The sequence below is a fragment of the Colossoma macropomum genome, unplaced genomic scaffold (genome assembly GCF_904425465.1).
Source record: "Colossoma macropomum unplaced genomic scaffold, Colossoma_macropomum, whole genome shotgun sequence".
In the NCBI taxonomy this organism is placed as follows: Eukaryota; Metazoa; Chordata; class Actinopteri; order Characiformes; family Serrasalmidae; genus Colossoma; species Colossoma macropomum.
In genome coordinates this window covers 41,701,627-41,716,509 of record NW_023494795.1, presented here as the reverse complement: position 1 = coordinate 41,716,509, position 14,883 = coordinate 41,701,627, and the positions used below count along the sequence as shown (strand labels likewise).

Below are 14,883 nucleotides of genomic sequence, written 5' to 3'. Positions count from 1 at the left end.
GAAAGGCACGGTGACCAACGCTGTGATGACAAGGCCTTTGTGCCGCTATCACAGAAACAAGGCATGTCAAACTGGGGACCTTCTGGGCCAAAGTGCTACAGAGATCAGCCTTTACCTTCATCCAACGCTCTGAACTCGGTTCGTGAAGGCCTTGCTGATGAGTTGAATCAGCTGTGCTTAATGAGGCAGTGTGCTGAAGTCTGCAGTGTTGTGTCCCGTGAGGACTGGACCAAAGAACTTGTCTTTGAGCATGCTCTCAGTCACTTACCAAGTCACTAACACCGCCCTGACGGTGAAACACTCAGCTGAAGGAAATGTTTACGGCAGAAGGGTTGTGCCTGCGTTGCACGTGATCGTGGTCCTGGCGAAAGACTGACTGCCAAAGTGAGAGATAAAAGTAAGGCCGTCACTTACAACACACAAACTGGTAACCAATGATAAGTACTCCAGCTGCCTCTGGTTAAAAAAGACTATCTTGCAAGTACGGCACAGCCGTAGCCGCTTTAGCGGCATGCTAACAAACCACCTGCTTCTAAAGCCTTTAGAGCTACAATACAGGGGGATTGGATCTCGTTTAAGGTTGGGACCAAAACATACAAGCGTCTCCTGCGCCACGTACAGTTTTTGACAAGTGGTCAGGATGGCCGAGCGGTCTAAGGCGCTGCGTTCAGGTCGCAGTCTCCCCTGGAGGCGTGGGTTCGAATCCCACTTCTGACATGCTTTTCAACCGCCTTGTGCTCCAATTTCGCTTCTTTGTCTTACGAATGGCTATGGCTGACTTGTGCGGTTTCGGGCGCCGTGGTGCTCGGTAGTCGTGGCCGAGTGGTTAAGGCGATGGACTAGAAATCCATTGGGGTCTCCCCGCGCAGGTTCGAATCCTGCCGACTACGACCTGCTTTTCGTTTGTCTGGCGGCACGGCTCTTCCTGCTTCACAATTGGACCAAGTCATGGACAAAGTCCGCCTAAGTAAAACTGAAAGAGTAGAAAACACACTCATTCGCACCAAAGGAACTGCTCCAAATAGATGACTCCTTCAGCGGTCCTACCAAAATCCAAGCATGCTTTCTGTCACTTAGCGCTTCTCTAACACTGCCGCGAATGTGGAAGCCTCAGCCCAGGATGTGTTCCCTGCACCAATGCGGGCATTCTTTCGTACACTATATGGACAAAAGGTAGTGGGACATCCTCCCCCCCCCCAATTATTGAATGCAGGTGTTTCAGCCACGCCCATTGCTAACAAGTAGATCTAATTAAGCACATAGCCTTGCAATCTCCATAGACAAACACTGGCAGGAGAATGGGTCGTGCTGATGAGCTCAGTGACTTTAAACATGGCACTGTCATAGGATGCCTTCTCTGTTACAAGTCAGTTTGTGAAATTTCTGTCCTGCTAGGTCTGCATGAATGTGCCCCAGTGCACAAAGCAAGCTCCATAAAGGCATGGTTGGGTGAGTTTGGTGTGGAAGAATTGTGCCCCAGTGCACAAAGCAAGCTCCATAAAGCCATGGTTGGGTGAGTTTGGTGTGGAAGAACTTGACTGGCCCACACAGAGCCCTGACCTCAACCCCATTGAACACCTTTGGGATGAACTAGAATGGAGATTGTAAGCCAGGCCCTCTAGTCCAACATCAGTGTCTGACCTCACAAGTGCTCTTCTGGATGAATGGGCAAATTTTCCACAGACACACTCCCAAATCTTGTAAAAAGCCCTCCCAAAAGAGTGTAAGCTGTTAGAGCTGCAAAGGGGGGACTAACTCCATATTAATACCTATGGATTTAGAACGACATGTCATAAAAGCTCCTGGAAGTGTAATGTGTAGGTGTTCCAATACATTTGTCCATATGGCGTAATTCTCAGATTCAGTTCTCAAAGAAGAAAAGGCTGCATCACGAAGGTGTGGGTTCAAAGCCCACATCTGACGTGCTTTTCACAAACCTCGTGCTCGACTTTTGCATAGTTGCTCTAAATAAATGTCCATGACCGACTTGTGCAATTTCAGATGCAGGCACCCGGTTACAAAGAACGGCTGGTAGTCGTGGCCGAGTGGTTAAGGCGATGGACTTGAAATCCATTGGGGTTTCCCCGCGCAGGTTCGAATCCTGCCGACTACGTAGGGGTTTTCGTTTATCTGGCAGCGGGGCTGTACCTGCTTCATGACCGAACCCCGCCAAGGCGAAAGGCTGCCTGACAAAAAAGTCAAATCTTAATCATTCACGTGATCCTTGAAAAAACGCTTGAGTACTACAGCCGTCTCCTGTCAGAGAAGGCCTTTCCGCAACAGCGACGGATCCCAAGGCCCATTGAAAGGCACGGTGACCAACGCTGTGATGACAAGGCCTTTGTGCCGCTATCACAGAAACAAGGCATGTCAAACTGGGGACCTTCTGGGCCAAAGTGCTACAGAGATCAGCCTTTACCTTCATACCTTCATCATTTACGCTCTGAACTCGGTTCGTGAAGGCCTTGCTGATGAGTTGAATCAGCTGTGCTTAATGAGGCAGTGTGCTGAAGTCTGCAGTGTTGTGTCCCGTGAGGACTGGACCAAAGAACTTGTCTTTGAGCATGCTCTCAGTCACTACCAGCACTAACCCGCCCTGACGGTGAAACACTCAGCTGAAGGAAATGTTTACGGCAGAAGGGTTGTGCCTGCGTTGCACGTGATCGTGGTCCTGGCGAAAGACTGACTGCCAAAGTGAGAGATAAAAGTAAGGCCGTCACTTACAACACACAAACTGGTAACCAATGATAAGTACTCCAGCTGCCTCTGGTTAAAAAAGACTATCTTGCAAGTACGGCACAGCCGTAGCCGCTTTAGCGGCATGCTAACAAACCACCTGCTTCTAAAGCCTTTAGAGCTACAATACAGGGGGATTGGATCTCGTTTAAGGTTGGGACCAAAACATACAAGCGTCTCCTGCGCCACGTACAGTTTTTGACAAGTGGTCAGGATGGCCGAGCGGTCTAAGGCGCTGCGTTCAGGTCGCAGTCTCCCCTGGAGGCGTGGGTTCGAATCCCACTTCTGACATGCTTTTCAACCGCCAATTTCGCTTCTTTGTCTTACGAATGGCTATGGCTGACTTGTGCGGTTTCGGGCGCCGTGGTGCTCGGTAGTCGTGGCCGAGTGGTTAAGGCGATGGACTAGAAATCCATTGGGGTCTCCCCGCGCAGGTTCGAATCCTGCCGACTACGACCTGCTTTTCGTTTGTCTGGCGGCACGGCTCTTCCTGCTTCACAATTGGACCAAGTCATGGACAAAGTCCGCCTAAGTAAAACTGAAAGAGTAGAAAACACACTCATTCGCACCAAAGGAACTGCTCCAAATAGATGACTCCTTCAGCGGTCCTACCAAAATCCAAGCATGCTTTCTGTCACTTAGCGCTTCTCTAACACTGCCGCGAATGTGGAAGCCTCAGCCCAGGATGTGTTCCCTGCACCAATGCGGGCATTCTTTCGTACACTATATGGACAAAGGTAGTGGGACATCCTCCCCCCCCCAATTATTGAATGCAGGTGTTTCAGCCACGCCCATTGTTAACAAGTAGATCTAATTAAGCACATAGCCTTGCAATCTCCATAGACAAACACTGGCAGGAGAATGGGTCGTGCTGATGAGCTCAGTGACTTTAAACATGGCACTGTCATAGGATGCCTTCTCTGTTACAAGTCAGTTTGTGAAATTTCTGTCCTGCTAGGTCTGCATGAATGTGCCCCAGTGCACAAAGCAAGCTCCATAAAGGCATGGTTGGGTGAGTTTGGTGTGGAAGAATTGTGCCCCAGTGCACAAAGCAAGCTCCATAAAGCCATGGTTGGGTGAGTTTGGTGTGGAAGAACTTGACTGGCCCACACAGAGCCCTGACCTCAACCCCATTGAACACCTTTGGGATGAACTAGAATGGAGATTGTAAGCCAGGCCCTCTAGTCCAACATCAGTGTCTGACCTCACAAGTGCTCTTCTGGATGAATGGGCAAATTTTCCACAGACACACTCCCAAATCTTGTAAAAAGCCCTCCCAAAAGAGTGTAAGCTGTTAGAGCTGCAAAGGGGGGACTAACTCCATATTAATACCTATGGATTTAGAACGACATGTCATAAAAGCTCCTGGAAGTGTAATGTGTAGGTGTTCCAATACATTTGTCCATATGGCGTAATTCTCAGATTCAGTTCTCAAAGAAGAAAAGGCTGCATCACGAAGGTGTGGGTTCAAAGCCCACATCTGACGTGCTTTTCACAAACCTCGTGCTCGACTTTTGCATAGTTGCTCTAAATAAATGTCCATGACCGACTTGTGCAATTTCAGATGCAGGCACCCGGTTACAAAGAACGGCTGGTAGTCGTGGCCGAGTGGTTAAGGCGATGGACTTGAAATCCATTGGGGTTTCCCCGCGCAGGTTCGAATCCTGCCGACTACGTAGGGGTTTTCGTTTATCTGGCAGCGGGGCTGTACCTGCTTCATGACCGAACCCCGCCAAGGCGAAAGGCTGCCTGACAAAAAAGTCAAATCTTAATCATTCACGTGATCCTTGAAAAAACGCTTGAGTACTACAGCCGTCTCCTGTCAGAGAAGGCCTTTCCGCAACAGCGACGGATCCCAAGGCCCATTGAAAGGCACGGTGACCAACGCTGTGATGACAAGGCCTTTGTGCCGCTATCACAGAAACAAGGCATGTCAAACTGGGGACCTTCTGGGCCAAAGTGCTACAGAGATCAGCCTTTACCTTCATCCAACGCTCTGAACTCGGTTCGTGAAGGCCTTGCTGATGAGTTGAATCAGCTGTGCTTAATGAGGCAGTGTGCTGAAGTCTGCAGTGTTGTGTCCCGTGAGGACTGGACCAAAGAACTTGTCTTTGAGCATGCTCTCAGTCACTTACCAAGTCACTAACACCGCCCTGACGGTGAAACACTCAGCTGAAGGAAATGTTTACGGCAGAAGGGTTGTGCCTGCGTTGCACGTGATCGTGGTCCTGGCGAAAGACTGACTGCCAAAGTGAGAGATAAAAGTAAGGCCGTCACTTACAACACACAAACTGGTAACCAATGATAAGTACTCCAGCTGCCTCTGGTTAAAAAAGACTATCTTGCAAGTACGGCACAGCCGTAGCCGCTTTAGCGGCATGCTAACAAACCACCTGCTTCTAAAGCCTTTAGAGCTACAATACAGGGGGATTGGATCTCGTTTAAGGTTGGGACCAAAACATACAAGCGTCTCCTGCGCCACGTACAGTTTTTGACAAGTGGTCAGGATGGCCGAGCGGTCTAAGGCGCTGCGTTCAGGTCGCAGTCTCCCCTGGAGGCGTGGGTTCGAATCCCACTTCTGACATGCTTTTCAACGCCTGTGCTCCAATTTCGCTTCTTTGTCTTACGAATGGCTATGGCTGACTTGTGCGGTTTCGGGCGCCGTGGTGCTCGGTAGTCGTGGCCGAGTGGTTAAGGCGATGGACTAGAAATCCATTGGGGTCTCCCCGCGCAGGTTCGAATCCTGCCGACTACGACCTGCTTTTCGTTTGTCTGGCGGCACGGCTCTTCCTGCTTCACAATTGGACCAAGTCATGGACAAAGTCCGCCTAAGTAAAACTGAAAGAGTAGAAAACACACTCATTCGCACCAAAGGAACTGCTCCAAATAGATGACTCCTTCAGCGGTCCTACCAAATCCAAGCATGCTTTCTGTCTCTTAGCGCTTCTCTAACACTGCCGCGAATGTGGAAGCCTCAGCCCAGGATGTGTTCCCTGCACCAATGCGGGCATTCTTTCGTACACTATATGGACAAAAGTAGTGGGACATCCTCACAATTATTGAATGCAGGTGTTTCAGCCACGCCCATTGCTAACAAGTAGATCTAATTAAGCACATAGCCTTGCAGTCTCCATAGACAAACACTGGCAGGAGAATGGGTCGTGCTGATGAGCTCAATGACTTTAAACATGGCACTGTCATAGAATGCCTTCTCTGTTACAAGTCAGTTTGTGAAATTTCTGTCCTGCTAGGTCTGCATGAATGTGCCCCAGTGCACAAAGCAAGCTCCATAAAGGCATGGTTGGGTGAGTTTGGTGTGGAAGAATTGTGCCCCAGTGCACAAAGCAAGCTCCATAAAGCCATGGTTGGGTGAGTTTGGTGTGGAAGAACTTGACTGGCCCACACAGAGCCCTGACCTCAACCCCATTGAACACCTTTGGGATGAACTAGAATGGAGATTGTAAGCCAGGCCCTCTAGTCCAACATCAGTGTCTGACCTCACAAGTGCTCTTCTGGATGAATGGGCAAATTTTCCACAGACACACTCCCAAATCTTGTAAAAAGCCCTCCCAAAAGAGTGTAAGCTGTTAGAGCTGCAAAGGGGGGACTAACTCCATATTAATACCTATGGATTTAGAACGACATGTCATAAAAGCTCCTGGAAGTGTAATGTGTAGGTGTTCCAATACATTTGTCCATATGGCGTAATTCTCAGATTCAGTTCTCAAAAGAAGAAAAGGCTGCATCACGAAGGTGTGGGTTCAAAGCCCACATCTGACGTGCTTTTCACAAACCTCGTGCTCGACTTTTGCATAGTTGCTCTAAATAAATGTCCATGACCGACTTGTGCAATTTCAGATGCAGGCACCCGGTTACAAAGAACGCCTGGTAGTCGTGGCCGAGTGGTTAAGGCGATGGACTTGAAATCCATTGGGGTTTCCCCGCGCAGGTTCGAATCCTGCCGACTACGTAGGGGTTTTCGTTTATCTGGCAGCGGGGCTGTACCTGCTTCATGACCGAACCCCGCCAAGGCGAAAGGCTGCCTGACAAAAAAGTCAAATCTTAATCATTCACGTGATCCTTGAAAAAACGCTTGAGTACTACAGCCGTCTCCTGTCAGAGAAGGCCTTTCCGCAACAGCGACGGATCCCAAGGCCCATTGAAAGGCACGGTGACCAACGCTGTGATGACAAGGCCTTTGTGCCGCTATCACAGAAACAAGGCATGTCAAACTGGGGACCTTCTGGGCCAAAGTGCTACAGAGATCAGCCTTTACCTTCATACCTTCATCATTTACGCTCTGAACTCGGTTCGTGAAGGCCTTGCTGATGAGTTGAATCAGCTGTGCTTAATGAGGCAGTGTGCTGAAGTCTGCAGTGTTGTGTCCCGTGAGGACTGGACCAAAGAACTTGTCTTTGAGCATGCTCTCAGTCACTAACACCGCCCTGACGGTGAAACACTCAGCTGAAGGAAATGTTTACGGCAGAAGGGTTGTGCCTGCGTTGCACGTGATCGTGGTCCTGGCGAAAGACTGACTGCCAAAGTGAGAGATAAAAGTAAGGCCGTCACTTACAACACACAAACTGGTAACCAATGATAAGTACTCCAGCTGCCTCTGGTTAAAAAAGACTATCTTGCAAGTACGGCACAGCCGTAGCCGCTTTAGCGGCATGCTAACAAACCACCTGCTTCTAAAGCCTTTAGAGCTACAATACAGGGGGATTGGATCTCGTTTAAGGTTGGGACCAAAACATACAAGCGTCTCCTGCGCCACGTACAGTTTTTGACAAGTGGTCAGGATGGCCGAGCGGTCTAAGGCGCTGCGTTCAGGTCGCAGTCTCCCTGGAGGCGTGGGTTCGAATCCCACTTCTGACATGCTTTTCAACGCCGTCCAATTTCGCTTCTTTGTCTTACGAATGGCTATGGCTGACTTGTGCGGTTTCGGGCGCCGTGGTGCTCGGTAGTCGTGGCCGAGTGGTTAAGGCGATGGACTAGAAATCCATTGGGGTCTCCCCGCGCAGGTTCGAATCCTGCCGACTACGACCTGCTTTTCGTTTGTCTGGCGGCACGGCTCTTCCTGCTTCACAATTGGACCAAGTCATGGACAAAGTCCGCCTAAGTAAAACTGAAAGAGTAGAAAACACACTCATTCGCACCAAAGGAACTGCTCCAAATAGATGACTCCTTCAGCGGTCCTACCAAAATCCAAGCATGCTTTCTGTCACTTAGCGCTTCTCTAACACTGCCGCGAATGTGGAAGCCTCAGCCCAGGATGTGTTCCCTGCACCAATGCGGGCATTCTTTCGTACACTATATGGACAAAAGTAGTGGGACATCCTCACCCCCCCCCAATTATTGAATGCAGGTGTTTCAGCCACGCCCATTGCTAACAAGTAGATCTAATTAAGCACATAGCCTTGCAGTCTCCATAGACAAACACTGGCAGGAGAATGGGTCGTGCTGATGAGCTCAGTGACTTTAAACATGGCACTGTCATAGGATGCCTTCTCTGTTACAAGTCAGTTTGTGAAATTTCTGTCCTGCTAGGTCTGCATGAATGTGCCCCAGTGCACAAAGCAAGCTCCATAAAGGCATGGTTGGGTGAGTTTGGTGTGGAAGAATTGTGCCCCAGTGCACAAAGCAAGCTCCATAAAGCCATGGTTGGGTGAGTTTGGTGTGGAAGAACTTGACTGGCCCACACAGAGCCCTGACCTCAACCCCATTGAACACCTTTGGGATGAACTAGAATGGAGATTGTAAGCCAGGCCCTCTAGTCCAACATCAGTGTCTGACCTCACAAGTGCTCTTCTGGATGAATGGGCAAATTTTCCACAGACACACTCCCAAATCTTGTAAAAAGCCCTCCCAAAAGAGTGTAAGCTGTTAGAGCTGCAAAGGGGGGACTAACTCCATATTAATACCTATGGATTTAGAACGACATGTCATAAAAGCTCCTGGAAGTGTAATGTGTAGGTGTTCCAATACATTTGTCCATATGGCGTAATTCTCAGATTCAGTTCTCAAAGAAGAAAAGGCTGCATCACGAAGGTGTGGGTTCAAAGCCCACATCTGACGTGCTTTTCACAAACCTCGTGCTCGACTTTTGCATAGTGCTCTAAATAAATGTCCATGACCGACTTGTGCAATTTCAGATGCAGGCACCCGGTTACAAAGAACGGCTGGTAGTCGTGGCCGAGTGGTTAAGGCGATGGACTTGAAATCCATTGGGGTTTCCCCGCGCAGGTTCGAATCCTGCCGACTACGTAGGGGTTTTCGTTTATCTGGCAGCGGGGCTGTACCTGCTTCATGACCGAACCCCGCCAAGGCGAAAGGCTGCCTGACAAAAAAGTCAAATCTTAATCATTCACGTGATCCTTGAAAAAACGCTTGAGTACTACAGCCGTCTCCTGTCAGAGAAGGCCTTTCCGCAACAGCGACGGATCCCAAGGCCCATTGAAAGGCACGGTGACCAACGCTGTGATGACAAGGCCTTTGTGCCGCTATCACAGAAACAAGGCATGTCAAACTGGGGACCTTCTGGGCCAAAGTGCTACAGAGATCAGCCTTTACCTTCATCCAATGCTCTGAACTCGGTTCGTGAAGGCCTTGCTGATGAGTTGAATCAGCTGTGCTTAATGAGGCAGTGTGCTGAAGTCTGCAGTGTTGTGTCCCGTGAGGACTGGACCAAAGAACTTGTGTTTGAGCATGCTCTCAGTCACTAACACCGCCCTGACGGTGAAACACTCAGCTGAAGGAAATGTTTACGGCAGAAGGGTTGTGCCTGCGTTGCACGTGATCGTGGTCCTGGCGAAAGACTGACTGCCAAAGTGAGAGATAAAAGTAAGGCCGTCACTTACAACACACAAACTGGTAACCAATGATAAGTACTCCAGCTGCCTCTGGTTAAAAAAGACTATCTTGCAAGTACGGCACAGCCGTAGCCGCTTTAGCGGCATGCTAACAAACCACCTGCTTCTAAAGCCTTTAGAGCTACAATACAGGGGGATTGGATCTCGTTTAAGGTTGGGACCAAAACATACAAGCGTCTCCTGCGCCACGTACAGTTTTTGACAAGTGGTCAGGATGGCCGAGCGGTCTAAGGCGCTGCGTTCAGGTCGCAGTCTCCCCTGGAGGCGTGGGTTCGAATCCCACTTCTGACATGCTTTTCAACCGCCAATTTCGCTTCTTTGTCTTACGAATGGCTATGGCTGACTTGTGCGGTTTCGGGCGCCGTGGTGCTCGGTAGTCGTGGCCGAGTGGTTAAGGCGATGGACTAGAAATCCATTGGGGTCTCCCCGCGCAGGTTCGAATCCTGCCGACTACGACCTGCTTTTCGTTTGTCTGGCGGCACGGCTCTTCCTGCTTCACAATTGGACCAAGTCATGGACAAAGTCCGCCTAAGTAAAACTGAAAGAGTAGAAAACACACTCATTCGCACCAAAGGAACTGCTCCAAATAGATGACTCCTTCAGCGGTCCTACCAAAATCCAAGCATGCTTTCTGTCTCTTAGCGCTTCTCTAACACTGCCGCGAATGTGGAAGCCTCAGCCCAGGATGTGTTCCCTGCACCAATGCGGGCATTCTTTCGTACACTATATGGACAAAGGTAGTGGGACATCCTCCCCCCCCCAATTATTGAATGCAGGTGTTTCAGCCACGCCCATTGCTAACAAGTAGATCTAATTAAGCACATAGCCTTGCAGTCTCCATAGACAAACACTGGCAGGAGAATGGGTCGTGCTGATGAGCTCAATGACTTTAAACATGGCACTGTCATAGAATGCCTTCTCTGTTACAAGTCAGTTTGTGAAATTTCTGTCCTGCTAGGTCTGCATGAATGTGCCCCAGTGCACAAAGCAAGCTCCATAAAGGCATGGTTGGGTGAGTTTGGTGTGGAAGAATGTGCCCCAGTGCACAAAGCAAGCTCCATAAAGCCATGGTTGGGTGAGTTTGGTGTGGAAGAACTTGACTGGCCCACACAGAGCCCTGACCTCAACCCCATTGAACACCTTTGGGATGAACTAGAATGGAGATTGTAAGCCAGGCCCTCTAGTCCAACATCAGTGTCTGACCTCACAAGTGCTCTTCTGGATGAATGGGCAAATTTTCCACAGACACACTCCCAAATCTTGTAAAAAGCCCTCCCAAAAGAGTGTAAGCTGTTAGAGCTGCAAAGGGGGGACTAACTCCATATTAATACCTATGGATTTAGAACGACATGTCATAAAAGCTCCTGGAAGTGTAATGTGTAGGTGTTCCAATACATTTGTCCATATGGCGTAATTCTCAGATTCAGTTCTCAAAGAAGAAAAGGCTGCATCACGAAGGTGTGGGTTCAAAGCCCACATCTGACGTGCTTTTCACAAACCTCGTGCTCGACTTTTGCATAGTTGCTCTAAATAAATGTCCATGACCGACTTGTGCAATTTCAGATGCAGGCACCCGGTTACAAAGAACGGCTGGTAGTCGTGGCCGAGTGGTTAAGGCGATGGACTTGAAATCCATTGGGGTTTCCCCGCGCAGGTTCGAATCCTGCCGACTACGTAGGGGTTTTCGTTTATCTGGCAGCGGGGCTGTACCTGCTTCATGACCGAACCCCGCCAAGGCGAAAGGCTGCCTGACAAAAAAGTCAAATCTTAATCATTCACGTGATCCTTGAAAAAACGCTTGAGTACTACAGCCGTCTCCTGTCAGAGAAGGCCTTTCCGCAACAGCGACGGATCCCAAGGCCCATTGAAAGGCACGGTGACCAACGCTGTGATGACAAGGCCTTTGTGCCGCTATCACAGAAACAAGGCATGTCAAACTGGGGACCTTCTGGGCCAAAGTGCTACAGAGATCAGCCTTTACCTTCATCCAATGCTCTGAACTCGGTTCGTGAAGGCCTTGCTGATGAGTTGAATCAGCTGTGCTTAATGAGGCAGTGTGCTGAAGTCTGCAGTGTTGTGTCCCGTGAGGACTGGACCAAAGAACTTGTCTTTGAGCATGCTCTCAGTCACTAACACCGCCCTGACGGTGAAACACTCAGCTGAAGGAAATGTTTACGGCAGAAGGGTTGTGCCTGCGTTGCACGTGATCGTGGTCCTGGCGAAAGACTGACTGCCAAAGTGAGAGATAAAAGTAAGGCCGTCACTTACAACACACAAACTGGTAACCAATGATAAGTACTCCAGCTGCCTCTGGTTAAAAAAGACTATCTTGCAAGTACGGCACAGCCGTAGCCGCTTTAGCGGCATGCTAACAAACCACCTGCTTCTAAAGCCTTTAGAGCTACAATACAGGGGGATTGGATCTCGTTTAAGGTTGGGACCAAAACATACAAGCGTCTCCTGCGCCACGTACAGTTTTTGACAAGTGGTCAGGATGGCCGAGCGGTCTAAGGCGCTGCGTTCAGGTCGCAGTCTCCCCTGGAGGCGTGGGTTCGAATCCCACTTCTGACATGCTTTTCAACCGCCTTGTGCTCCAATTTCGCTTCTTTGTCTTACGAATGGCTATGGCTGACTTGTGCGGTTTCGGGCGCTGCGGTGCTCGGTAGTCGTGGCTGAGTGGTTAAGGCGATGGACTAGAAATCCATTGGGGTCTCCCCGCGCAGGTTCGAATCCTGCCGACTACGACCTGCTTTTCGTTTGTCTGGCGGCACGGCTCTTCCTGCTTCACAATTGGACCAAGTCATGGACAAAGTCCGCCTAAGTAAAACTGAAAGAGTAGAAAACACACTCATTCGCACCAAAGGAACTGCTCCAAATAGATGACTCCTTCAGCGGTCCTACCAAAATCCAAGCATGCTTTCTGTCTCTTAGCGCTTCTCTAACACTGCCGCGAATGTGGAAGCCTCAGCCCAGGATGTGTTCCCTGCACCAATGCGGGCATTCTTTCGTACACTATATGGACAAAAGTAGTGGGACATCCTCCCCCCCCCAATTATTGAATGCAGGTGTTTCAGCCACGCCCATTGCTAACAAGTAGATCTAATTAAGCACATAGCCTTGCAGTCTCCATAGACAAACACTGGCAGGAGAATGGGTCGTGCTGATGAGCTCAGTGACTTTAAACGTGGCACTGTCATAGGATGCCTTCTCTGTTACAAGTCAGTTTGTGAAATTTCTGTCCTGCTAGGTCTGCATGAATGTGCCCCAGTGCACAAAGCAAGCTCCATAAAGGCATGGTTGGGTGAGTTTGGTGTGGAAGAACTTGACTGGCCCACACAGAGCCCTGACCTCAGCCCTGAGATTGCAAGCCAGGCCCTCTAGTCCAACATCAGTTTCTGCCCTCCAAATGCTCTTCTGGATGAATGGGCAAATTTTCCACAGACACACTCCTAAATCTTGTAAAAAGCCCTCCCAAAAGAGTGTAAGCTGTTAGAGCTGCAACGGCGGGGGACTAACTCCATTCTAATACCTATGGATTTAGAATGACATGTCATAAAATTACCTGGAAGTGTAATGTGTAGGTGTTCCAATACTTTTGTCCATATGGCGTAATTCTCAGATTCATTTCTCAAAGAAGAAAAGGCTCAAAGCCTGCATCTGATGTACTTTTCAAACACCTCGTGCTCAACTTTTGCCTTGTTGCATTATGTAAATGTCCATGACCGACTTGCAATTTCAGATGCAGCCCGGTTAGAGAGACCAGCTCGTAGTCGTGGCCAAGTGGTTAAGGCGATGGACTTGTAATCTGTTGGGGTTTCCCCGTGCAGGTTCAAATGCTGCCAACTACGTAGGGGTTTTCATTTATCTGGCAGAGTGGCTGAACGTGACAACAAAGTAAAATCATAATCATTCACATGATCCTTGAAAAAACGGTTGAGTCATACAGCTGTCTCCTGTCAGAGAAGGCCTTTCTGCAACAGCTACGGATCCCAATGCCTTTCACCAACGCTGTGATGACAACAGCTTAGCCTTAATGTCGTAGACCGCATAAAGTCACAGAGCAGGGCCTCCGAGTGCTGAAGTGCCAAGTGCCTATCCTCTGTTGAATCATTCACTAAAGAGTTTAAAATTACCTCTGGAAGCAACTTTAGCTAAAGATCTGCATGTTACAAACTTCTCCAAATGTGAAGACCTTCAGTAGATATAGTTCACAAAGTGAATGGTAGGGTTTTCATGATTAACATCTAGTACATCTAAATCCAAAACAACCAGTATTAGAGCAATGAACATTTCATACATTTTTCTCTATTATGCCAAAAGGTCATACCTGACATAAAAGAGAACCTGATCAACATCAACTACTTGGTTAAAAATTCTTTATAAGAACACTTTCAGCTGTCCTTACATGCCCTCACTGGTTCCTAATATACTTCAGATTTCAAAACCTAATGAAATGCGTGACCAAAGCTTGTGTTCAGTGCAAATATTAATGCAGTTACTTTACTCCTGTAGGTCCATTGTCATATGGGGCATTGCTTTGCCTATCTGGCCAGCAGCATCTTTCTCGCTGTGGTCTTCCAGATCTTTCCTTGACTTTGATATTTCCCCCTAACTGCTATTTCTTAAGGACATTTCAGTGGAAATTATGAACTGAAAGTGCTTAGATATCTTTGTATAGTCTTCTCCTGCTTTGTAGGCACCAGTTAGCCTCAGTTTTATTTCAAGAATCAATTAATGATGCACTCAAGTGGCAAATACTTGAATGATGTACAATACATCATTTGAATTTTTAAGGCATGAGGTGACAAGTTTTATATAATATTCATGACTCATGATGTGTACCGTGTCCTAAAACATGGAGAAATTGTCCATGCTGTGAACCACATGCAGGTGTGAAGCATAGCAATGTTTAATGCAGAAACCTTATAGTTCACTTTATAAGACTTTATTACATCCCTATGGGAATGTGTAGTGTTGTTTGCGCCAAGCTAGAAGGTGTTGAAATGTGTAATTACATTTGATGCCAATTCTAGCTTAAACATAAGGCATATGAAGCTTGTAACATGCATACGATCTATGCTTTATTCTAAATGCAGTTTTACCATGGCTCCTTCTGGAAAGATCTGAATTTGAAGCCTGTTACGCAGTATTACTGAACCAGACTGTTAGCCTATTAGCTACCTGCTGACCTAGTGAGGTCCAAATAGGATTTATTTAATTGAAAACATGTTGAACAGTTCAAAAGGAGTCATTTACATTTACATTCACAGCATTTAGC

The 14,883-nt window shown here is 48.3% G+C and overlaps 18 non-coding genes across 18 annotated transcripts; all 18 read left to right on the top strand.

Moving 5' to 3' along the window:
* The first annotated feature begins 634 nt into the window (after positions 1-634).
* Positions 635-717, top strand: trnal-cag. The gene has a single exon. It is a non-coding gene; the product is annotated as a tRNA-Leu (tRNA).
* A 91-nt stretch (positions 718-808) lies between these two features.
* trnas-aga lies at positions 809-890 on the top strand. The gene has a single exon. It is a non-coding gene; the product is annotated as a tRNA-Ser (tRNA).
* Positions 891-2,031: 1,141 nt separating this feature from the next.
* Positions 2,032-2,113, top strand: trnas-uga. The gene has a single exon. It is a non-coding gene; the product is annotated as a tRNA-Ser (tRNA).
* Positions 2,114-2,944: 831 nt separating this feature from the next.
* On the top strand, positions 2,945-3,027 carry trnal-cag. Its single transcript has one exon. It is a non-coding gene; the product is annotated as a tRNA-Leu (tRNA).
* An 82-nt stretch (positions 3,028-3,109) lies between these two features.
* On the top strand, positions 3,110-3,191 carry trnas-aga. The gene has a single exon. It is a non-coding gene; the product is annotated as a tRNA-Ser (tRNA).
* Positions 3,192-4,330: 1,139 nt separating this feature from the next.
* On the top strand, positions 4,331-4,412 carry trnas-uga. Its single transcript has one exon. It is a non-coding gene; the product is annotated as a tRNA-Ser (tRNA).
* An 825-nt stretch (positions 4,413-5,237) lies between these two features.
* On the top strand, positions 5,238-5,320 carry trnal-cag. Its single transcript has one exon. It is a non-coding gene; the product is annotated as a tRNA-Leu (tRNA).
* An 89-nt stretch (positions 5,321-5,409) lies between these two features.
* Positions 5,410-5,491, top strand: trnas-aga. The gene has a single exon. It is a non-coding gene; the product is annotated as a tRNA-Ser (tRNA).
* Positions 5,492-6,624: 1,133 nt separating this feature from the next.
* trnas-uga lies at positions 6,625-6,706 on the top strand. Its single transcript has one exon. It is a non-coding gene; the product is annotated as a tRNA-Ser (tRNA).
* An 823-nt stretch (positions 6,707-7,529) lies between these two features.
* On the top strand, positions 7,530-7,611 carry trnal-cag. The gene has a single exon. It is a non-coding gene; the product is annotated as a tRNA-Leu (tRNA).
* Positions 7,612-7,696: 85 nt separating this feature from the next.
* On the top strand, positions 7,697-7,778 carry trnas-aga. Its single transcript has one exon. It is a non-coding gene; the product is annotated as a tRNA-Ser (tRNA).
* Positions 7,779-8,918: 1,140 nt separating this feature from the next.
* Positions 8,919-9,000, top strand: trnas-uga. Its single transcript has one exon. It is a non-coding gene; the product is annotated as a tRNA-Ser (tRNA).
* Positions 9,001-9,813: 813 nt separating this feature from the next.
* trnal-cag lies at positions 9,814-9,896 on the top strand. Its single transcript has one exon. It is a non-coding gene; the product is annotated as a tRNA-Leu (tRNA).
* Positions 9,897-9,978: 82 nt separating this feature from the next.
* trnas-aga lies at positions 9,979-10,060 on the top strand. The gene has a single exon. It is a non-coding gene; the product is annotated as a tRNA-Ser (tRNA).
* Positions 10,061-11,198: 1,138 nt separating this feature from the next.
* Positions 11,199-11,280, top strand: trnas-uga. Its single transcript has one exon. It is a non-coding gene; the product is annotated as a tRNA-Ser (tRNA).
* Positions 11,281-12,093: 813 nt separating this feature from the next.
* On the top strand, positions 12,094-12,176 carry trnal-cag. Its single transcript has one exon. It is a non-coding gene; the product is annotated as a tRNA-Leu (tRNA).
* A 91-nt stretch (positions 12,177-12,267) lies between these two features.
* On the top strand, positions 12,268-12,349 carry trnas-aga. Its single transcript has one exon. It is a non-coding gene; the product is annotated as a tRNA-Ser (tRNA).
* Positions 12,350-13,371: 1,022 nt separating this feature from the next.
* trnat-ugu lies at positions 13,372-13,453 on the top strand. Its single transcript has one exon. It is a non-coding gene; the product is annotated as a tRNA-Thr (tRNA).
* The last annotated feature ends 1,430 nt before the right edge of the window (positions 13,454-14,883 follow it).